We start from the raw sequence: 24,770 nt of genomic DNA on the forward strand, positions 1-24,770 counted from the left end.
AGCCAAGGCTCTGATGATCTGACCACCATTGTGTTCCTGGCACCCAACAGATGCTGCCCCAGGCAGATATGAGTAACTTGACATTGTGCCTACAGAGCTCACTGACTTCTCAAGTAAGGGTCAGTGATATACTAGGAGATGACTGGGATAATACAGGACCCCAATTTACAGATGGAAACGTAGGGTTTGGTCCCATAGTGAATCACTGGAGAAGCCAAAGGTACAATTCAACATGACCCCGTGACCCATTTCCCTTCCACCTGCAGGAAAGGCCAAGTCATGATGATGGAATCTAAGCATCCGAAATGCCTGCCCCTGCTTTCGAATAGAATTTCCAGTTGATAAAGGTCCCCAAAGGTCCATGACCCCTTCATACACCTTCCAATTCCGACAAACCATGTGTCCCAGGTCACTTCAGGAAGCGGCGGGTCTCTTAACAGAAAGTATTTATGTTTTCATTGCCGCCTGGCTTTGCCTGCTTCCGTGGGCGAATGATGAGTGCCTCAGAGCCGACCCGGGACAGTCTTCATGGGTGTTGTCACCCTGCATGCTGTAACATGAGTGGGCGCTGTAACAGCACAGCCGAGGGTGGAGAGGAACAGCCTAGGGTGAGTCCTGCCCCTCCAAAGTTGTCCCAGCCTCCTGGGAACTGTCCCATTAGCTGGCCCACTGGGAGACATGCCAGGCCACCCACACGTGAGGAAAGGTCTACTCCCTAGACAGCAGTGGCTCACTTCTGATAATACACCACACGAGCTGCATCGGTCCTCGTGGCTGAGTCCAACCGTGCTGCCTTGGCCGTCGCCTAACGAGCCTGAACGGTCATAGCCGTTTGATGGATCTTCCAAACTAAAACTGCTCCGAGAATAGAAAGTGGGTGTCTTAATATTTACACGGGAGATTTCTTGTTTATTTCAGGCAAGCCAGGCATATGCCATCAACCCACGGTACCAAATCTGCTGCCTGGATGCTTGGATCTTTTTTTGCCAAAGGCTAAAGTGCACATTGCCCGCTTCTTTCATGTATTTATCCCTAAATTCTCTCATAGCCATATATATCTGGGAGCTGTGAAAACGAGTATAACCCCTACCCCCTTCAGAAACGAAAGCATGGAGATGAGGTAAGGCAAGGACACTTGCCCAACCCTCACAGAAGTCAGGGGCAAGATGGAAAGGGAGCTCGAATCGAGTAAATAAACTAACTCTGCCTCCTTTTCCACCGCTGTTCTGATTTACAGACGTGTCAAGATTAAAACCAGCCTGTTTTGCAGTCTCCGGAATGAATTTCCTAGGAACGAATTGACCACAGGTCAGTAAGAAGTCCCCCAGCTAAAGAAATTGCTTTTTCCACCGGTTACGGTTTGACTATGAAATCTCTTCCATAGATTGGTAGTTGTGAATGCTCTCTCTCCAGCTGGCAGCAATATTTTGGGAGGCTGTGAGGCCCTCAGGAAGTGAGACCTAACAGAATTAGGTCACTGGAGGCCAATATTTGGTGACAGCCTGGCCCTGCCAGTCTCTTGGGTCTCCTGTGATGTGACCGGCCTCTGCCACATCCTCCTGCCACCGCGAGCTTCTCTACCACCCTTGTCCATCATGACAGACTGAAACCCCCTAAAACTGTGAGCCAAAATTAATCTTCCCATCCTTAACGGAAGCGTTTCTGCCCAGTACCATGGGCACAGTGACACGAAAGTAGCGAACAGAGTACACTTCCCACAATTCCTAGGGTTTTAACTTATTTCATGTAGAAGCAGGAAAACACACGCACTCGGAGGTAATCCTCATCTGAAGACGATACGTATCACCCGCACATCTCTGACCTCTCTGACCACTGCATGACTCATTCCAGAGCGTGGTTTGGGCTTCGCCCCCCAGAGGGTAGACTCGCTGGGCTACATAGAAATCCCAGCCTTAACACAGTCCCTGGTACAAACAAGTTTCACAAGTGGATGAATTACGGAAGAAGACACGCACACACATCTAAGTATATATACGTGTGTGAAAATGAGTTTGTTTTTTCTGGCTGCTCTGTTCTGTAGCTTTCCACCAATGACAACCTAGGGGGAAAAAAAAAAACCACAGGCCTAGTCCACAGTGTCTGGGCTCTCTCTATAGCCTTGGGCCTATGGTAAGACGGAGGGTGGATGTGGTGGACAGACGCTGCTTACCTCATCACAGCTACGAAGCAAAAGGGGGTGGGCTCCAAAAATACTCTTCAAGGCCACGCCCCCAGTGACCTAACCTCTTCCCCCAGGTCCTTCCTCCCGGAGTTTCCACCATCGCCCAACAGCTCCATGGTCTGATGACCAAGCCTTTCCTCTACAGCTCTTTAGGGGCATTTAAGATCAAACGGTGAGGACTAAAGATCGACCGACCGTAATTACCCATGTAAAACTTGAGAGTAGATCACAGTCCAGCTTCGCCTTTGATGTCAACTGCCTTCCTCATTGACATTTCAGGAGCGAGGATGCAGGGAAAGGGGCTGGAGGACATTCTCTCTCACTCGGTAGGCACAGTGAGCCCAGGAACCCAAGCTTCTGAGAAGCAGCTCCTGGCTGGAAGGCATCCCAGGAGGTGACAGGCTAACTTGGTGACACCGAGGTTGTGGGGTCCAAACGATGTGCCTGGAGGAAGAGTTCCTGAGCCTGAGGTGAGCCCAGGAGGGGTCACTGCAGGACGCTGTGAGGAGGGAGGGAGTCCAGAGAATGGAAGGACTGTGGGCTTCCCAGGCAAGGAATTCCAATTTACTCTTTCACAAGCCATCGGGGTGACTTCATCTGTTTTATTGTTCCTCTGAACTATAAAAGCAAACCCAGCACACTCAGAACGACTGCTTCTCCAGACCTGGAAATCCTCACCTTTATGGTTAGGGAGGTTTGTTCGGAGGCCACGAAAACAAAAGCACCTAACGGAGAGGTGGTATTTTCCCAAGAACCCCCTCGCTGGTCTTTCATAATGCGCAGGCCCCAGAAACTTTCCCGGGGGGGGGGGGAGGGGACGTGTTCCTGTACACCAGGGAAGATCGTAGATCCTAGACATTGGGGCAATGAAAGAGCAGGGCTCTGGTTCAGGATCTGCCATTCATTGCCCGGGGACCCTGGCAAACCATTTACCTTCTTCCAGCCTGGTGTTTCTTCCATGGTAAATGTGACAGGGCTGCTGAGACAGTAATGAAACCATCACAAAACCCAGACAGCCGCGGCTGACCTCAAAGCATGGCCCACACATACGCCGGCGTCGCCTTCTTACAGGATTAAACATCTGATGTTTTGCCTGCAGATAAATGCTTTCCAAACATTTAAAATAATTTCTTTAAAAGATGTAGAAGGGGCTGGAGAGATGGCTCAGTAGTTAGGAACACTGACTGCTGAGTTCAAATCCCAGCAACCACATGGTGGCTCACAGCCATCTGTAATGGGATCCAATGCCCTCTTTTAGTGTGTCTATGGATGGCTCATATAAAATACTCATATAAAAATAAATGAATTAATTAAAAAAGATATAGAAAATGTTTAATTTAGACTATGGCTGCTCTGGCAAGAGATCACATCCAAAGGTCTTCTAGGTCTGTGTGATCCAACTAGACACAGACAGGCCTTTAACCCCAGCACTCGGGACACAGAGGCGAGCAGGTCTCAGTTCTAGACAGTTCTGTTGAGTCAGTTCAGTTGAGTTGGTGAGCTGAGAGGCAGGCAGTGGAGCTCCCTTTGCAGTTCAGTTCGTGGAGTTCGGAGACGGTTTTACCAGAAGAGTTACGCAGAGACAGGTTAAAGAGAGAACACGCTAGACACCGGTGAAGACAGAACAAGCCAGAGAATGAGAAGGAGCCAAGAGATTAGAACCCAATGCTAGAGTTAGTTTGAGGCCAAGCAGAGGTATTTGATGAGAAACTGAGAGAACCGGGATTGAACCAGTCAGCTCAGAGAGGAGTTTGAACCAGAAAAGCAGAGTTGAGGCAGCCAGCAAGAGTTTAGAAAGAGTAAGAATGAGCAAACGTATTCAAAATTAAGTCTCAAACGCTGAAAACGTTCTAGGCCTAGATTAGACTGTACAGAGGCCAGACGCTTCTAGGACTAGGCCTAAGCTAGCAGACGGAGGCAGTGAGCCTCAGAGACAACAGTTGAATCTGGCAAATAAAAGTTACCTTTACAAACAGAATCAGACTCTAGCAAACCTCAAGTACTTCTAGAGCCTCAGATGAATGCTGAGTGGAATCCCAGTTAACACATCGCCCGGCCTTGCCCAGGTAGGCCTATAGCTCTTACTACCACTCCATAAAGACGGGCATTTTATGAGGAAGGAAACAGGACTGGGAGAACACAAGTCCACACAAATATCTAGGTCTCTGTCCAGAGGCAGGCCCAGACACGGCTTGGATGCATGTCAACAAGAATCCAGTCCACGGAGTTTTGAGCCTGTCTGCCCTGACTAAACGCCCAGATGTCATTCTCTCCTCTAGGGCTGAGACTGTCCTCAGAGTCCCATGCAGAGAGAGCTCGGACTCACTCTCAGCTGCCGGTCTCCACCGTGCGTCTTTCCGAATGGAATAAGATATCGCCACGCTCCTCTTTGGCAATGGCTCTGGCCCATGCAAAGCTGGATTTGTTGCAATGAAGCACCCAGTGCACACACTTCTCCATTGTTAGATGCTCCTGACATCAGAGCCTCATGGTGGGCCTAGGCCAGGAGGACTCCTGTGTATGTAGAAGACCCAGAGCTTGAAGGGTATTCTAACGCTCAGTTAACCCATCAAGCGCAGTGTTGTCTCCAACTGGGACAACATGGAGACGATATGGCACGGCACCTTCTACCAAGAGCCTTGCACGGCCTCCCGAGGATCACCTGGTGCTTTCGACTGAGGCTAACAGAGAAAAGATGAAGCAGGTAATGTTCGAAACCAGCCATGCCTGTGGCCATTCAGGTGGTCCTGTCCCAGTATGTGTCTGGGTGCGTCATTGACATTGTTGTGGGCTCTGGCAACCAGGACACATATACAGGGCCCATCTCTCAGGGCTACAAGCTTCCCCATGCCAACTTACATTTGGACATAGCCATGTCCAAACAGACAGTCTCATGACCATCCTACCGAGCAGGGCTATAGCTTTACCTTCACAACCAAGTGTTAGATTGTGAAGGACGTGAGGAGAAGTCGTGCAGTGTTGCCCTGGGTTGGAGCAAGAAATGGCTACTGCTGTATCGTCCTCAGAGAAAAGCTATGAAGGGCCTGATGGGCAGTGATTGGCTGTAAGAGGCTCTCAAGTCCAGAGGTGCTCTTCCAGCCCTCCCTCCTGGGGAAGGGAGTCCTGTGGCATCCTCGAGACTGCCTTCAACTCTATCACGGAGTGTTACGTGGACATCTGCAAGGACACGTGCACCACCACATTGCAATCTCTGGGACCACCAAGTACTCAGACGTTGCTGACAGAAGAGACCACATCCCAGCACCCAGCACAGTGAAAATCAAGACCACTGCTCTCTCGGAGACAAGTACACAGTCCGGATTGGCAGCTCTGTCCTAGACTCCCTGTCTACCTTCCAGCAGACGTGGGTCAGCGAGTGGGAGCTTGATAGTAGGGTCCTTTCATCGCCCACCGCAAATGCTTCCAGATGGACTGAGCAGATTCAGGCCTCTGCTCCATGGGCTTCCTCACTCGGTGGCTGGGAGAACGCACTACGCAGGAGAAATCCCCAGCCTTGTGAGCACTCTGCAGTGATGTGTGCGGGGTATTAACCGGCCGCCGACTGCCCTGACTTCTCCAGGCTGGCAAGGGTTCCAGATCTGCTGACCACTTCTGTCTGCCGGCCTAACAGGGTGGGAAAGCCCAAGCCTTAGGTCCACTGCAGTTCCCTGACCACCAAGAGTTATCTGCCTTGAATCTGCACTTAGACCTTAAGTCTGAAAAATAACACAGTAACACGTGAAACGCTGGCTTCAACTGGAACACATTCCCAAGCAAGGCGTTTGTATCTCCAAACTCTCTCCGCTCATAACTGAGACTAGTAAACGATGATGATGATGATGATGATGATGATGATGGTGGTGGTGGTGGTGGTGGTGATGATGATGATGATGGTGGTGGTGGTGATGATGATGGTGGTGATGATGGTGGTGGTGGTGGTGGTGGTGGTAGTGGTGATGATGATGATGATGATGATGATGATGGTGATGGTGGTGGTGGTGGTGGTGATGATGATGATGATGATGATGATGATGATGATGATGATGTCATTTTTCCAGGTGCCCACGTCGGGGTAGACGTGTCTCATCTAGCTAGAGACATTAGGATGTCTCTTAATGTGGGACAATCTTCAAGTTCACTAGTGCGCTCAAAGGCATCAAACTGCCAGCAGGAAGGGTCGTGTGGCGGAGACGTTAAAGTCTCAAATTTTCGGGAAACTGTATTTAAAGAAAACAGTGGCCACTGTGGATAAGGGTCCCTACAGTATTTCTATGGGAGATGGGGACCACCCAGGACAGAGGAGACCTGGAAGAGGGAAGCCATGACACATTTCTCTGGACCTTTAAGTAGGCCTCGAACTTCTCCAAACAAGAGATGTTCCCAGCCTCTCAGCGAAGCACAACATACACCATCCTATAACTGATACAAGGGATGGGACTGGAGTCAGGCATACAGAAACACTCTTTGTTTTTAAATGTAACTTTTTTGATTAAAGTAATCCCGGCTTATTGTAGATAAGAGAGAAAATATAGAATGTTGTAAAAAAAAAATCAAAACCATCCCCCTTCTTTTTTACAACAGAGACAATTATTTGCATGCATGGAGATGTATGTATGCACATAAAATTAGAAACACAATGTATGTGATTTTGCAGCCCACAGTTCTTGTCTAAAATGACTTACAAGCATCTTTCAATGGCTCTCAGTGCTTGTATCTCACAAGCACCCATACAGCACCTACCCTGGGTGGCTCTAAGTACCACACAAGCATCCATCCCTCAGGGCAAGCCCAGGGGGTGTTATTACGAGTCTACCTGCAGCTCGGGACATTGAGAGATCACGGAGCCAATGTGGGAACGAACTCAGACTCTTTGCTGACTCCCAAAGCATGCCCTTGGCCACCACACTGGACATCTCTGTGGACTGGGACATCTCTACTTAAGACTCTGTATTAATCCAGTGTTGTTCCATGATTCATGACTGGGGCAGTGCCATATTAAAAGCCTTGAAGTCCCTTCTTCCTGAGGTCCCTCTGGCTCTGTGACTACAAGATATTAAGTGGGACACAGCCAGACCAGCAATTCATCATGAACTGTGGGGAGACATTGCACAGGCACTGTGGCTGCAGACTATTCTGACCCTAACCCTCCCTGCTCCTTGTGTCTGGAGACTAGCTAACCCCTTACTGGTTAACTAGTTAAGCCCAAGTAAGCCACTGTTAACCTGAGTATTTGCACCTGCCTTTCTGAGCAGAGGCCCATACCAGGCACCTGACCCAAGGCAGAGCAAAGGGAAGTCCTATCTGCCCTTTTGTTTGCTTCGTCTTCTGGTTTACTCCTTCATCCAGTTGGACATATGTTTGTACTGCATCTCATGGGGCTACAAGGACGGGTTCCCGAGAGTGACGACCCGGGACAGACACGTAAGCTTGTCTAAGGGATTCAGATGAGCTCCTTCCTGCCTCTACCTGTTTGCTCTTCTGTGTCAGGCAAACCCCACACCCAGGCTCCTGGAAGGACTCTGAGATACCTCAACTCAAAGCAACTACTCTGCCTCGAGCGAGGACTTGGTGGGCCACGGCTGTGGCTTTGTTTCCTGTCCCTTTACCACAATTTCTGCTCTCCCTGTACACACCTGCCTGCCTCACCCACCACTGGTATGGATCGGGTAGGGGGTAGGGCACCAACACTGACCTTCTGCTTCCTGTCAAGTTCCAGCTGAGGTGGTCGATCGTCAGCGAGCCACGTGGGACTGTGACAAAGTCCCCCAAAAACCATCATCGTATTCCTATGTATGTACATGTGTCCTATGTATGTACACAGTCGCTGTAATAAAACGTGATAACCAAAAACAACTTGGAAAAGGTGTATTTGGCCTATGTGTCCTGACCATAGTCCATTATTGAGGGACGCCAAGGCAAGAACCTCAATTCAGGAACTGAGACAGAGACCGTGGAGGAACGCTGCTTGCTGGCTTGCTCTGGACTCACGCTCAGCTACCTTTCCTTTCTTCTTCCTTTCTTCCTTTCTTTAATGTATGTAAGTACACTGTAGCTGTCTTCAGACACACCAGAAGAAGGCATCGGATCCCATTACAGATGGTTGTGAGCCACCATATGGTTGCTGGGATTTGAACTCAGGACCTCTGGAAGAGCAGTCAGAGTTCTTAACCACTGAGCCATCTCTCCAGCCCTCAGCTATCTTTCTTATACAGCCCAAGCCTACCTGTCTAGGGATGGTACTATAGGCCAGACCCTCTACATTAATTAGCAATCAAGAAAATTGCCCCCTCCCCCCGACACACACACACACACACACACACACACACACACACACACACACACACAATCACAAGCTAGTCTGATGGAGGCCATCCCTCGGTTGAGGGTCCCTTCTCCCAGTGTGTGGAGAATTCCCACCACACTGAGGGGAATTGCCTTCTCCTTCCAGTGTGTAAGTTGGGGGAGCTGTGTGCATTCCCCAGCTTCCAACACCCAGCCAGTTCCATGGGTCCTGAGGCATGCAGGGAGCTGCCTGCTATGACCATTCAAATCAGCCAGCCTGGAAGGCTCTGAGCAGCAACCCAACTCATCCGGAGAGAGGCAGGAGGTGCGGCCGAGCACGGGGCCAAAGGCAGTGCTGGATCAGCAGAGCTGCCCTTCTTCATCAGGAGTTCCGCTCTGCCCCGGAGCTAAGGAGGAAGAACCGCTCCTCAAAGCCTGCGTGGGAATTGCAGGAAACACTAAGCCTAATGCGGCTAGCCTCCGCCCGAGGTCATCCACAGAGGCTTCACAGAGCAACCCGGAGTGGAGCCAGGGTCTAGAGTCCCTAAAAGGAATGTGACGTCAGAAGACCTGAGGGGCAGGCGCCGAGACCGGTGTGGGGCCTCTGAGGCCAAAGGTTGTGTTTCTTTCTCGTTTTCCTTGAAGCGTCTTTAACCGGAGGAGACTGACAACATGCAGGATCCCACCATGCAGGATCCCACCCGTCCCTCTGCTCAGCTGCTTCTCTGTCACCCATAGCCTCCTGCTGTCAGACCTGAATAAACACGGTCGTAGTTAAGGTCATGTGACTGACCAACGGAAGGACCTGTATGTGTCTGGGGGGCCTGGCTCTTTACCCGGAACACTGTCTGTCAGGGTGTGATGGCTGCAAAACTCAGCTGTGAGTGAACGGCACTTTCCAACAAGAAGAAAGCTAACATTCTATGGAGTAACCAAATAAACCCCTGGGGACTCAACGGTGCCCCAAGATGCTCCAGATGACTAAGCCACTCTATGGGGACAAGGGACAGAGCTCCTTGGAAACTGGTCTCTTCCTTGGGACTTCAGAGGCAATACCCTACCCTCACAGTAAAACCCACTGAAGGATATGAAATGTCTGGTCCCGCCCCCCCCTTGGCCTGCCGGTGAACACATGGGTGGGAAACGACCAACAGCACTGAATTTTCTCGGCTTTTCCAGCAGCACATAGCAGCATGTAATAAAAACACAACTCACCCTGTGGTGTGTAACAGAGCTGACTCTCACCACAGTAGGGACTCATGTTATTGACCGTAGGCTCTGGCTTGGTACCAGCTACTATGAGGCTATAGGAGGTTTAAAGACCAGTGCCTGCCCTGAGCCGGAAGGCTAAGTGGCAGGTACGGCACAAGGGAGATGACATTAATGACATCCCTCAAAGCCAACCTATGGGGTAGTCATTGTTACCTGGAGAAACCAAAGCCAAGAAACATTAAAACCCAGGGCCATGAGCAGGTTGAGTATATTGACTTCTCTGCCTTAGAGTTTTACCGGCGTGAACAGACACCATGACCAAGGCAACCCTTATAAGGACAACATTTAATTGGGGCTGGCTCACAGGTCAGAGATTCAGTCCATTATCACCAAGGTGGGAGCATGGCAGTGTCCAGAATGGTGCAGGAGGAGCTGAGAGTTTCTACATCTTCATCTGAAGGCTGCTACAATACTGGCTTCCAGGCAGCCAGGATGAGGGTCTTTAAGCCCTCGCCCACAGTGACACACTTATTCCAACAAGCCACACCTAACAGTGCCACTCTCTGGGTCAAGCATATACCCACCATCACAGATTCAAACTCGGTACTTCTGGCCTTACTTGGGGGTCCCAGGAATTTGGCCTGGGACCAAATACCCTACCCTCACGGTAAAACCCACGGAAGGATATGAAATGTCTGCCCCCCCTTGCCTGCTGGTGAACACATGGGTGGGACCCAATGCCTTTTGGCCTGGCCAGGCCCTGACACGGGTGGGGAGGTAGGATGAAGAGGTTGCAGAAGACAGAAGCTAGGGCCTGAAGTCTCACTGGCTCTAAAGCCCAACAGAAAGGGGTTGGAGGGTGTGCTCTTCAAGATAACAATGGGATGGGACAGACTGAGTAGAGCTAGCTGGAAACCTGAGATGGAGGAAAATATTCTAATTCTGTTTTACCCTGGAGTTCCCCCCAGAGGAGCCCAGTTGGGTTCCAAGGTACACCCTCACCCCAGGAGTGCCTGGAGTTGTGAGGGTCAGAGACTGGGCCCCCGGCTGCCCTAACCAGCCGACTCAGCCAACTGTTTCACTAACTGGTGAAAGATACAAAGTCAAAATGAAAAGCAGAGAGAGGAAATCCAGCCCATGTGTCCACACTGGGGAGAACAAAGAGCTCAGAGCCCATGTCCCCAACCTCAAGTCCATCATCTGGGTTCCAACATGAGAGGAAACTCGGAGAGCAAGAAACGCTGAGCTGGTGAGAAGGCTCAGTGAGTAACAACATCTGCTACCAAGGCCTCTCGTAAGACTTCGGTCCCCAGGACACATGAGGTAGGAGGAAAAAACGTATCACGACCTCCATGCGTGACACACACACATAAACAAATAGGGGAGGGAGCTCACGTATTTGTAACCAAGCAGTTCTGGTCAGGGTGTGGCGATTCGCTCACCTCATGGGCACTGTACCTGCTCTGGTCTCTCTGGCTAAACAGGCTGAAAGTCGTCAGAATTTTGTGAAATCTTTTTCCAGGAGACAAGTTAGCTCCCGCTGTGGCTGGTACCAGGCTCCCAGTGTGAGATTCCTGGGGATATTCCAATGGGGGTGGGGGTGGGGGTTGCTTTGAAAGTCTGATGGCCAAAGGGAAGAAAATGAACATCTCTTTAGGATTCCTGCTAGGACCCTACCCCAGGACTCTGCTGCCCCTAACCTTAGGGTCCTCAGATCCAGCAGCCCCCAGCCTTGAGAGCAGTGAGCAGCCCACAGAGAATGTGGAGACAGGCCTTGCCCAACCTGGCCTGGAAGACCATATTACTCATCTGCTTCTCAACAGGTTCCAGTCGGAATGTTCCAGCAACCACCAGCATGGCCCTGGAGCTGTGGAAGCCTGGAAGCGTCTTTCCTACCTTATTATTTTAGCCTACTTTTAATCAATCAAGTGCCAAAGACAAGTTCCCAGCAAGAGAAGCTGTGGTGAAGCCAGCAGAAATATCCTTGACAACCCAAACACAGCACGGTAATACAACACAGAGAAAGACAAACGGATTCTTTTTTTTCCCCCTTGCAGATATGTCATGGCTGGGACAAAGAACTGGCTCTTCCCAAGGTCATGGCCATGAGCTAACTGCCCTCAGCTTCTGAAGTTTCAAAAGCTTCCCAGAGAGGCCATAGTGATCCCGGGTGAGCTTCGGTGTGCTACAGCCAGGCCTGGGGTTGTATCTTCTCCATCACGGCTTACGGCACAGGGACAGGCCAAGGTGACACTGAGACATGTTGGCTGGAGCGAATGGACAGGGAGACAGAGGGCACAGCTCTGCCCTTTGCCTCCTCAGGCACATCCAGGTCTTGCTTTCTCACCCACAAACAGCCATACTCTTCCTACCTAATTCACCTGCCTGCCTCCTGACAACCAGCTGTCCTTTTGTTTCCCCATCAAAACCAAGTTACTTAGTATCTTAACTCTTTTACTCCTCAAACACTCTTTGGATGCCCCCCCACCCCGCCTTCTGTGTGCTCCATCTTCCCTGCTGGTAAGCTGGGCTGCATAGCCATCTGGCCCACTCAAGGTGCTGGGCACTGTGCTGGTAGGTTCTACATGAGTTTCCTCCTTCTCCCCCTCCTCTTCCTCCTCCCCCTTCTCCTCCTCCTCCTTCCCCCCCTCCTCCTCCCCTTCCTCCTCCGACCTGTTCTTTTCAAACAGGGTAAGTCATAGAAATACTAAGGAGTCCAACAAAGTCTCACAGCTAGTAAGTAGCGCTGGATTGCAGCCCCCTGCCAAGGGCCTCCACCACTGCTGCATCAAAGGGAGCCGTCAGTCCTCCATAAGTTGCCAGGCGGGCATCTGGAGGCTGAAATCCTGCAGGGTATCCACTGGACAGAGAAGGGAAGGCCGACTCTGAGATTCTCACTGCCTGAGTACCGTGACGGCATGCTATATGCAGCCTCCAAGGGTCACCAAGGAAGAGTTGATCTAGTAACCCATAGGGTGTAAGGATCTGCTTGCTTGGCAGCTTCTCTCTCTCTCTCTCTCTCTCTCTCTCTCTCTCTCTCTCTCTCTCACACACACACACACACACACACACACACACACACACACAACCTGCTTTATAGAACAATGTGGGAAGGTGAAGATGGAGATCATGGTTAAGACAAGGTGGCTGGTCATCTTTTTATCCGGCTTATGAACGCCTGAGCATATGTGGTCATCTCAGGGCCTACATTCATGGAGTCCACCCTGTGAATCTAGAAAGAGGCCATTCAGCTGGTGGACACAGGGGAAGGGATCAGGGTCCACTGGACAGACAGCTGCAGAGCCCAAACCCTTAGGTCAGACCACAGGCCCCTCAAAGACCTTCCCTCTAGAAAGGGACAGGGGACACGGTTTTGCCAGTAAGTCTAGCTAGCTCTTTCCCTTCCCCCCAGACACTTTCTCTTGGCTGCTTAGCCCGTGAGTGAAGTCATGTGTCTTTGCACAAGTTCAACAGCTGTAATTTGCAGGGAGTTAATTACCTTCCGACTTTGATCTGGTGGAATTTCATCTCTATGGTTACCAGTCAAGTATAAACAGCTATCACTTGTCTCTCATGACATATTCTCAGAAAAATACCCCCAGGGCTCCAGTCACGGAAATCAAATATACGCAATGTTCATGGACTCTTTTAAATGTTGTATATAAAATGTCTCTACATGCAAAGAAGAAGAGGAAGAGGAAGAGGAGGAGGAAAAGGAGGAAGAGGAGGAAGAGGAAGAGGAAAAGGGGAAAGGAAGAAGAGGAAGAGGAAGGGAAGGAGAAAATTAGGCTACTATTGGCCCAATGGTCAAGGGGTTGTGAAAATCTGCTTTATAGCCCAGTCTTCCAATGCATAAGTTCCTGTGTGAGGCAAGCATAGAGGGGGTAAGGGTCTGGATGACTGATGGGCAGGGTGCCCTGAAAGCATGTCCAGCCATGACTGTATTCACTTTTGGTGACCAGAGTGCAGAGGACTGGTACCCAGGGCCCTTCGGTAGGAGATCGCTAAACCGTCATGCTTGTTCACTGTGCCTGTCAGGTGCCTCCTAAGACAACTGGACCCAACTCACGTTGCGTGACTGAGTGAATGATGCTGGTGAGAATGAACAGGTCTGACGTGTATGTTGTGTGCCCTCTGTTGTGCTGTGCTTAACAAATATTCTTCAGGTAACCCTCACAGTATCTCTACGAGCTAAATGGTTCTTCGAATGAGGGGACAAGATTCAGAAAGGTCATACACCTAAGGGACAGAGCCAGGATGAACACCCAAGCCCACCTCCATTCAGAGCTTCTGCTCTCGCTGCCCCTCCTCCGCTGTCACGGAGCAACAGCCTCGCAAGTGCCAGCTTGCTTCAGGTCCGCAGAGCCAGACTGAGGTTTTCAATATGGGAGACATAACTGTTTTACTAACCTGCTAAGTGGGGTCCTTGGATGACCCAGTATCTCTGGTCAGTGGTGTCCATCTGGTGGCAGTATCACATCTCTAGCAAGTAGCTTCCATTCATTGGTCATTCTGCATCCCTGGACAGCAGTACTTGTCCATTGGTAGACTCTGAATATAGGGTCCCTGTCATGTAGCCCCCCACAAAGCTACGCAATGGTATTCTGGTTTGCTTTCTATTGCTTTGAAAAACAACAAAAGCAACTTTGTGAAGTAAGGTTTTGGGTTTGTTTGTTTGTTTGTTTGTTTGTTTTAGCTTTCAGAGTGTAGTCCATCCCTGAGAAAAGCCAAGAAAGGGCTTAATCCACTGAAGAATGCCGCTTACTACCTTGCTCGCCCAGATTCACCTGCCTAGGGATGGTACCACCCACAGTGGGCAGGGCCATATGAACCAATGAGCAATCAAGAAAATGTTCCACGGACCTGGACACAGGCAAATCTAACCGAAGCCATTTCTGAATTGAGGGTTTCCCTTTCCCGTGTGTTCCAAGTTGACGACTAAGATAGGTCAGCCATCGCTAATGAGAATGACCGTTCTCAGTGGTCTTGAGCAGTAGCACTGCCTACACTCCACACTCGGCTGGGTGAGGGAGTGACAACTTCAACTATGACATTGTCCCAAGATGTTAGATGCCACCCACCTTGATCAGGGACCGTTTGGAAATGGGATCTAAGACAATGCCCATAAAGCCACAGCCCGGTGGCCTAGATTAGAGGTTGACTGGGGTTCTAAGTCATTCATTTTAGATTCCTTATCTTTGGATGGGTCTAAGGATCAGGGGGCTGCTGGTCTAACAGAAAGACAAAGACGTATTACATAAGGCCCTGCAGGACTGGGTACTTCCCCCTCTGAAATCCATCAGATGAGGTTCTGGGGCACCCTCCCAGCTGTGGCTCCAGAGAGAAGGAAGCCTCGGTTTTATAGCCTTCACCCTCAGCCACTGATCTCTCCTACATTGTCCCATTCCTCTTGGAGGCAGCTGGGGGAAGAGCACTCAGGTGAAATGTCAACCATGCCTACAGCCCCATCTCTCCCCAGGCCAGGCACTGGGGCAAATGCTCTTGGACCACATCATGTACTCTCTGCATTGTCCTACCTGGGGACTGAGCTGCCCCCATTTGACAAAGTAGGAAACAGAGGTTCAAGAGTTTGGGTGACCTGCCAAAGTAGCGCAGGTCATTAGACAGCAAGATTTGAACTGAGGACCGTCTGGTTCCAATCCCCACCCCCCATGTCTCACCGTCCACCACCAGCTCTGCACTGTGACAGGGCTTAGAGCCCTGAGCCTCCAAGTTTCCCCAGACCTTCTCTATCCATCCAAGAATCTCCAAACGAAGGCAACTTCCCCCCAAGGAGAAGAAGATGAAGCAGAAAGTCATCCCACAGTTAGAGAGCTGTCCTCTCAGCAAGTGCCTCACACTTAAAATTGTTGTAGCCTAAACCCTAGTCATCAGACCCAAGGCCAGAGTCACCATGGTGGGCCCTCCCACCTGTTCTCCTTGACCATTGAGGGGACCGTGGCTTAGAGTGTCTTTCCTGTTCTTGAACGAGTCTCATTCTTCACCCAGGTTCGTTCCACTAGGGGAGTATTCATTTACTCGGTGACATTTCAACGAGCCCCTAGACAATGAAATGGCATGGTTCCTGTGGTCGGGTATCTTGTGGCCCAGGATAGAGATCAAATTCCTACAGAAATGGGCCGCTGCTTATCTGTCACAAGTCACTGACTCTCACACGGCATCCCCAACGTGCCTCCTGAAATACGCCGGGAACTCTGTGTCCAGGCTGGGAACTGCAGATGCTGCTCCACCTGATGGCATTGCTGCCCGGGTCCATCAAAGCCCCTTCCTGTCCTAGATCAGGGGTATGTCCTGAGGTCTATAAATGCTAAGTGCCTATTCACTGGGGCCCGAGATTGTGACGTGTGGGTTATGACTGAGGCTGGCCCTCGGGGTCATGGCAAAAAGATCCAGATGTGACTGAGTCTCTTGAAGAACAAAAACAAGGTGCAGTGGTTGACCACTGTCCCCTGAGGGTATGCTGTGTGCTTGATTCTGAAGCCATCAAAGTCAGGAAACCCTGGCTCTGCCCTCTGGAATATGAATACTAAGAACTTAACACAGTCAAGAAGAGGAGGACGAGAAAGAGGAGGAGGGAGAGGAGGAAGGTGAGGAGGAGGGAGAGGAGGAAGAGGGAAAGGAGGAAGGTGAGGAGGAGGGAGAGGAGGAGGGTGAGGAGGAGGAGGAGGAGGGGCACCACTACCACCACCACCAGCAGTAGCAGCAACAAGAATGAGAGGTCAGAAGAAGGGGCCACCAAAGGACAGTTGTTCGGGTCACTGGTATAAGCAACGAGAGTCCATTTTTGCCAGTATCTTCCAGATTTGCCTCATCAGAAGAACAGGGGGCTGGCTTTAAAAGGAAGGGCTGACTCTTACAAGCAGCCATGTCTGGGAGGTGTATGCACCAGGCTCTGGCAGCCCTCCCCATCTCCAGGCTGAGCCTCAGAAAGAGCAGTAGGAGCCACCATGGCTGGAAAGGCCTCCTGTGAGCTGCCCTGCCAACAGCCAGCAGACCTGAAGTCCTGCACAGCCAGGCTATTGTCTTCCCTACAAAGCCTCCACCCAAGCAGGGAGCGGCGCAGGCTAGGCCAGGTGGTGGAAGGAACTGGCCAGCAGCAGCCCTGGAAATGCTCAAACTTTACAATCCCTCAGCAGGTCTCTGTTCGCCTCCACAAGCTCAGCCCTGGGCCCTCAGACATTTCAAAGCCATGAATTTAAGCAAACCAGGTGCCTTCATTTAAAAAAACAAAAACCCACAAACACAAAAGTGATTTCGCGAGGGGAGTGTGGTCTGTTCCTTGGTGTCTCCAATCAGTTTTATAAGCCCAGTACTTTGCAGAGTAAAGGCACTCAGGGACCGTGCAACACCCACAGGCTGCCTGCCAGAGTCAGGTCCTGTGGGCAAAGACAGAGTGAGAAAAGTCTCTCCTCCCAAACCCACCCTATCCACCTGCAGCCCTGCAGCTTGCCTGGCAGGGCGGCTCACAGGAGCCTTTCCAGTCATGGTAGCCCCTGCTCTTTCTGAGGAGGCTCAGCCTGGAGATGGGGAGAGCCGCCATGCTTTGAACAGTGATGGGGTAGAGAGGAGGGGAGAACAGTGACAGATGACAGGGTCCCCGTGAGGGGCCTTCACCCCTCAAAGGATCCCAGATGGAACATTGCAGCCGCCAGCTCTCCTGGCACCCATGAACAAGCAGCCCTGCTCTGCTTCTGATAAAGGAACCTCTGGTCTCAAGGGAGACGATAGACAGAGTTTTTAAAAGACAGCTGTAAAGTCATCCAAACTCACGACCCACGGGACATCCAGAATCCAAACTGCACATGGCGAGACCTTAGCCACCACCCCAGACACTGGAAAGGGGTCAGCTGTCGCAAAACCCAGAGGCCAGAAGTTTACCTTATTGTAGGAACCAAGTTGGGGTAAGCCAGCACCTCAAAACCCCAGGCCTTCTGAGTAACAATGTTTGAGAATCTTCCCAGAAGCCCAGTGGACTGAACTCAGAGGCCTCGACACAGTTCACTCTTGCGACAGGAGGTGGCATGTGGCTGAGGGAGGTGGTGGGTGAGTTCCCAGGGCTTCCTAAACCCACCCTGCAGAGGGGCACTAGAGAAAATTCTCTCAGCCCCCGAAGTTCAAACCACCAAGCTGGGGCTCTTTCACAAAGCCTGCGTCTGACCCCAGGGTCTTGTCAAGCCTCCCTGGGCGTTCAAAGTAGGGGCTCAATGGAGGTAAGACATCTTGGGAAACGACTCATACCAAAGATTGGCCGGGGTTGGGGGATTAAAGGATACAGCTACAAAAGCCTCTTCACGTAAGGACAGCCTGGGCTGGATCCTGGCAGGACAGAAGGTACAGGGTACCGTTTCTTCCAGGTTGCTGTATTGGTTCCGGAAGGGTGGGACCGGTATGGTTTGCTTGGTTCTGTTTCTTTGTTTTGTTTTGTTTTTGTTGTTGTCGTTGGTTTGCTTATAGTGGTTGGTTTGTTTCCTGTTTGTCCTTTTACATAACAAGAGTTGCAATGGCCTCAAGCACCAAACCCAATTTCCCAGTACAATCAGGTACAGGGTCCTGGTACCAGCACTCAAGACTCTACCCAGGACCTCTTATCCAGCTATCCTTGCTCATTCCCTGTCTTCACCTTGAGCTTACCTCCCTGAGCATCACCCCATCTAACCTCACCTCTAGCCTCCACTGTCCTGCCTGGTAGGTCAGAGTCTCGGTGTGTCTGTCTGTCTGTCTCTGTCTCTCTGTTCCTTCTCCCTCCCCTCATCGAGGTACCATCTGTCGTTAACAGTCAGTCTCGATGTCCTGTTCAGGAATATTCTCCTGCCCCCACAATATCTCTCCACGCTGCTGGCCTGGGACCCCTCTCCCCAACAGACCTCTGAGAAGCTGATGGCTTGCATTTTGCAACCCAACACAATCCATCCCCTCTCCCAGCAGAAGAATGGCAGCCTAGTCTGGCGTGTTTCTTGCTCACTTCCAGGGACTGCTACAGGCCTCTGCTGCATCTGATTCCTCCCCGGAATAAACACATTGAGTCTCTAAACACGTTTTAAAGAGTCATGCCAAGTGTCGAGCCTTCAAAGGCACAACCGCAGAACCTCGTGAAATGCCGTTTAGTCCAACCCATGTAGCCTCCGCTTCTGCCTTTTGCCTCTGACACCGGACTTCCAGCAGAGACGAGCAGGCCACAGGCTGAGCCAACTTGAAGTGGGGGCTCCCACCTTTGCAGAGAGGCCCCTGCTTAGCATCTCTCCCTCCTGCCCCTGCTCCCGGCATCCACATCTGGTTTCCCTTCAGCACAAATGTCACAATGGACAGATTTTGCACTTCGAGGATTTATGAATCCTGCCGCCCCTCTTGCTTTTGATATGATTCCATTATGTGCTTAAAAGCTGGGCTGTGTTCTTCGCTCCCGGGACCTGTTTATGACAATTCTTTTATGGCCTTAAATCGCTCACTGTTAAGAACTCGGTCGTGTCAGAAGCAGCTGAGTGGTCGCTGAGACACGGAATTGACTAATCTCAGTAGTCCGAGATTAGTCGAGGCTAAGAGATGCTCAACTGACAGGTAAACTCTCAAAGCAGAGCCTTTGACGCTGTTCTCCCACCTGCATGGCCAAATGCTGATTTCCATGCAAATTAGTCACCATCCCTCAGCCCAAAGCCAGTCACTTCCTCTCTCCAGAGAGAGGTTCTTGGCTCTAAGGGGTAGACATTCAAGACAGAAGGTCCTTAACCAGAAAGCACCAGCATCACCAATGCCTCGCTCTTAACAATTTTCCCTGGCTTGTATTTTTCAAGAAAGGGCCAAGAATTCCAAGAAAGGGAGACCAACTGTTAAGCTGTCAGCAAGATTTCTCCTGGCTCCCAACCCCCTCCTGCCAGTTTCCCTTCCCACAGCAGCAGCCAGAGTTCTTCCTATAAGGTTTGTGGGGACAATGCGGCCCTGGAGCCTAGAATGCTCTACTAGGTCTTTGAAGTCAGGGCTAAAGTAGACCGTCTCAGCAGGCCACACCTTGAGCAGCCTGGGTGATTCTAAATAGTGAGCCTTAAGACTGTTCCCATGGTAACCTCACACTGTTCCCATGGTGAACCTCACACTGTTCTCATGGTGAACCTCACACTGTTCTCATGGTGAACCTCACACTGTTCTCATGGTGAACCTCACACTGTTCCCATGGTGAACCTCACACTGTTCTCATGGTGAACCTCACACTGTTCTCATGGTGAACCTCACACTGTCCCCATGGTGAACCTCACACTGTCCCCATGGTGAACCTCACACTGTCCCCATGGTGAACCTCACACTGTTCCCATGGTGAACCTCACACTGTTCCCATGGTGAACCTCACACTGTTCCCATGGTGAGCCTCACACTGTTCCCATGGTGAGCCTCACACTGTTCCCATGGTGAGCCTCACACTGTTCCCATGGTGAGCCTCACACTGTTCCCATGGTGAGCCTCACACTGTTCCCATGGTGAACCTCACACTGTTCCCATGGTAACCTCACACTGTTCCCAGAGTGAACTTCACACTGTTCCCATGGTAACCTCACACTGTTCTCATGGTGAACCTCACACTGTTCCCATGGTAACCTCACACTGTTCCCATAAGGAACCTCACACTGTTCTCATGGTGAACCTCACACTGTTCTCATGGTGAACCTCACACTGTTCCCATGGTGAACCTCACACTGTTCCCATGGTGAGCCTCACACTGTTCCCATGGTGAACCTCACACTGTTCCCATGGTAACCTCACACTGTTCCCATGGTGAGCCTCACACTGTTCCCATGGTGAGCCTCACACTGTTCCCATGGTGAACCTCACACTGTTCCCATGGTAACCTCACACTGTTCCCAGAGTGAACTTCACACTGTTCCCATGGTAACCTCACACTGTTCTCATGGTGAACCTCACACTGTTCCCATGGTAACCTCACACTGTTCCCATAAGGAACCTCACACTGTTCTCATGGTGAACCTCACACTGTTCTCATGGTGAACCTCACACTGTTCCCATGGTGAGCCTCACACTGTTCCCACGGTGAACCTCACACTGTTCCCATGACTCCCACTCTACACTCCAGTCTTCTGGTGTTATCCCTTGACCTTCCCCACCTCGAGCACCGCTAAACAGTTGCATGCCCTGCCTGCATGACCCTCCTGCATGCCAGCTTGGTCACCCTGCCTCCCCCTCTTTGCTACATCAGGAAAGCCAACGGTGTCTACAAGAGTTCATAGAATGCTTGTCCCTACCCTCCCAAGCTCTGCCCAGTCAGACCTCAGAGATTTAAGAATCCTCTCAAAAGGGAGGTGGCCCAAACAACATCACCACCCTCCAGTGTAGGACTCAGAAGTGCCGATTAAAATACAGGACACTCGGTTCCACTTGAATTTCAGATTAGCAACAGATGATTTTTAACGTAAGAAAGTCCCAGGCAGGGCATGGGCATCCTGCCTTTGTTGCTGAGTCTGGCAACCCAACTGGATGGGGGCTCTGGAGTGCCCTAAAGGAAAAGCACCCAGGACATGGCAGCATCAGGACCCAGGGAAGAGGACGGGGTGATGAGGAGCACCCCTTACCCCTGGGAGACAGCACAGGGCAGGATTCCAGAGCCAGGCTGCTCAGATCTGAACCTCAGCCCTGGGACCTGTGCCTCAGTTTCCCCTTCTTCTCCAAATGAGGCTGGCCACATCATGCAGACATTGTGAGATTTAAGTAAACATTTGAGCATTTACGGTAAAGGGAAAGAACACAGCCAAACGAACTCCTGGCCCCGACCGGACTTCTGTGCGTCACGCACCACATGTCGAGGCACTGAGCGACACGTGTGTCCTGTGTCCGCTCATTTAGTCCTCATCACAGCTTTGTCATTGGTTATTGTTATTAACCCTTTGTTGGACCACCCCGCCACTAAGGCACAGGTAGCCTAGTGGGATTCTACACTGGGAGGGCTGGCTCCATGATTCACCAGAAGGCAGTAAAGGGAAAACTATGTCCATGTTCTCACAGTCCCCCTGTTCATCCCTTCACTGGGCACCTGGATGAAGCTAACAGAGAGATTTCCGAGACCTGTGAGAAAACTCCCAGTAGAAAGAGTCTTGTAACCTGTCCCTCCACTAACACGGGTTGTTCTTAGAATGTGCTTCCGTGCCCTTCCCGTGTGTGAGTTCACTGTAGATAATTCATGGCAGCTGGCCATTGTCATTTGTTTACACAAAGACTCCTGTTTGCCACCGGAGGCCGCCCTTGTGACTGGATCCTTCACTCAGGTGGCTTGCTTTAACCCTCGGAGTACAAACTGTCTGACACTCTGAAGGAAGTTGGCTAGCGCGGGAGCCTTTAGACCCCCTCACTTATACGATCCTCTCTCCCAGGTTCACACCACCAACCAGAGCAGTAAACAAGCACCTACTGTGGGTTGGGCTCTAAGCTCGTGTAAAGGCACCAGAGTCAACAAGAAAGCCACAGAGCAACCCCGTACCATTAAACACCCAAGTTCATGAAGGGGAAGGTTCTGGAAGGTAAAAAGAACAACCAACCAAGGGGTCAGGAGAGCTTACCCCGAGCACAGGTAGCCTGCAAGGCTTTTGGGTAGAAAAAGCAGCTTTCAAAGAATCCAAAGAATAAACGATTCAGTTAGAAGCCAGGTGGCAGTGCAGACTAGCAAGGGGTATTACCAGACACATGGAAGTTAGGAGAGGGCTCGGCTTGGCTGGGCCTTTGGGCTGTGTCACCATGAAAGACAGCCACCAAGAAAAGCTCAAAGAGGGCAAGACAGGATGAGGCAAGATTCAGCCACATGGCGTGGGCTATGCAAATGGGGTCAATTCTGAAGACAAGGCTGGGTCCCTGTGCCTAACCTGGTCCACCACAGTGTCCCATGTCCTGCAATGTCTGCCACAAAGCCTCACATGCCTGCCTTATGGGGCTCCCAAGTGCCTATAATCAGATCATTCTCATAAATTCCATGACATCCAACCTCCTACCTCTCAGAGAAGTGGTCCTGTGTCCCTCACTTTGCCACCCTTCATATAGACCATCCTACTTGACGTACCTATCACCCTGTTAACACAAGCCTGCCCTTTTCTGCAGGTGTGACCACGGTCGCTGCAATCGGGATCCTCAGACCACCCTACATGTCCCTTCAGCTCTTTCACTAGCTGCTCAATCCCGCCTAGCCGTGCACGCAGACACAAAAAGAATATCATTGGGGTTGGGGATTTGGCTCAGTGGTAGAGCGCTTGCCTGGTAAGCGCAAGGCCCTGGGTTTGGTCCCCAGCTCTGGAAAAAAAAAAAAAAGAATATCATTAAATGGGGTACCTGTTACAGAGTTTTTTGTTTTAATTTTTATTTATTCATTATTCTGTTTTAAGACAGGGCCTCTCCGTTATGTAGCTCTAGCCGTCCTGGAACTCGATGTGTAAATCAGGCTGACCTCCGACTCACACAGGTCCGCCTGCCTCTGCCCTCCAAGTGCTGGGAATAAAGGCATGAGCCAACAGGCACACACACACGCTTTGATACAGATTTTTAAATAAGAGTTTTCTCAAGGGAATAGGGCGAACTCATTGAACTCCTGGGCGCACACACTATAAATATAATTTCCAATACCTCGTGCCCAGTCATCAGTGGGTCTCACCACTTACGCTCCCTTTGGACACAGCCTTATAAATGGTTCCTTGTTGGCTACGATGTGAGTGTGAACACCGCACCTCCACGCCATTACTGTTGTCTTTGCCCACTAATAAACATGCGCGCCCTTGTGAACTGTTTGATAATTACTTCTCCCAGAATGGTCTGTCATTCATGAGAAGGTTAAGGCCTTCACTAAAAGCATTTTTTCTGTATTAAGATAGTAAGGGGCTGTTTGGTGGGTGGGTAAGTAAGTAGCAGAATAAATGCTACTCACTGACACGGTCTTGTTCCTTTCCAGCGTTCTCTCCCATGTTTGGGTAGATCCTTCAGAGTGTCCCTGCTAACTTGTCTGAGTATAATAACCCTCTCCTGCCACAAATACAATATCATTGGGTCCCCAGCACTGTCCCCTCCAGTTATAAATTATTCAGAAAACCTAAATATCTCCAGTATAAAGAACAAGCCAGGATCTGTCCTTGGGGACCTCAGCTCTTTGTCCCCTCCACCTCAGAGTAAGACCCTGGGAAGTGGCTGGAGGAGCCCAGCAAAGGACAACACCCTACCTGGCATCCCACAGGCTGGGGTCACCCTCAGAAAGAGACACATGGGTTACCAGGCACAAGGAGGAGCTGCAGATGGGAGGTACTATATTGGATTAATCTCTATTGGTGTGATTAAACACTGGCCGAAACCTGCTTGTAGGGGAGAAGGGCTTAGTTGGATTACACATCTGGATCATGGCCTGTCATGAAGGGAAGTCAGAGCAGGAACTGAAGCAGAGGCCATGGAGGGGTGCTGCTTGCTGACTTGCTCCTCACGGCTCGCTCAGCCTGCTTTCTCTCATAGAGCAGATCACCTGCCCTGCAGTGAGCCAGGCCCTCCCATGTCAATCATTAATCAGTAAAATACCTTCTGGACATACTTGCCTACCAGCCAATCTGGTGGATGCAATTTCTCAATTGAGGTTCACACACACAACACACACACACACATGACTTCCAAACAACACAGGTACCCACCAACTTGGACTTGGTCACTGGAACCAGGTAGAAGTTAAATATTTGTGAGACCCACTGTGTCATGGGTGGCAACAGGGCTATATGTTCTGAAGCATGAGAGGACACAAACAGGATCGTGTCTAACACTAATGTCCTGTTTTGTCCTTCTGTGAAAGCCTACTATCTTTCCAAGCCTCAGTTTCCCTCTGTGTACTATCAGGGTAGATGAGGCCTACATTCACCTAAGTGCTTGAATCTAGGATTCCTGTTCCATCAAAGCAGAGGGTCCTTCCTGCTAGAAGGTCAGACATGGAGAGAGCTTGGGGTCAAGAGGGAGAGAATCTCCTTGTCTTCTAGTTTGCAGGGTTGGAAGGTAGCTGTGACGAAGCCCCGCCTCTCAACAGACCACGCAGTGATACCTGGGTAATGAGCTACAGCCTACAGGA

General features: G+C 50.7%; 2 long non-coding RNA genes across 2 annotated transcripts; one reads left to right on the top strand and one right to left on the bottom strand.

The window, feature by feature from the left end:
* The first annotated feature begins 820 nt into the window (after positions 1 to 820).
* Positions 821 to 8,027, top strand: LOC147999971 (uncharacterized). Its single transcript, XR_015641439.1, has 4 exons — positions 821 to 1,120; positions 1,238 to 1,308; positions 2,462 to 2,652; positions 4,462 to 8,027. It is a non-coding gene; the product is annotated as an uncharacterized LOC147999971 (long non-coding RNA).
* Positions 3,501 to 8,635, bottom strand: LOC147999972 (uncharacterized). Its single transcript, XR_015641438.1, has 2 exons — positions 7,875 to 8,635; positions 3,501 to 6,399 (listed from the first exon to the last, which is right to left on the bottom strand). It is a non-coding gene; the product is annotated as an uncharacterized LOC147999972 (long non-coding RNA).
* Positions 8,636 to 24,770: the final 16,135 nt, after the last annotated feature.

This window comes from Rattus norvegicus, chromosome 17, assembly GCF_021556685.1.
Source record: "Rattus norvegicus strain SHRSP/BbbUtx chromosome 17, alternate assembly SHRSP_T2T, whole genome shotgun sequence".
Lineage (NCBI taxonomy): Eukaryota > Metazoa > Chordata > Mammalia > Rodentia > Muridae > Rattus > Rattus norvegicus.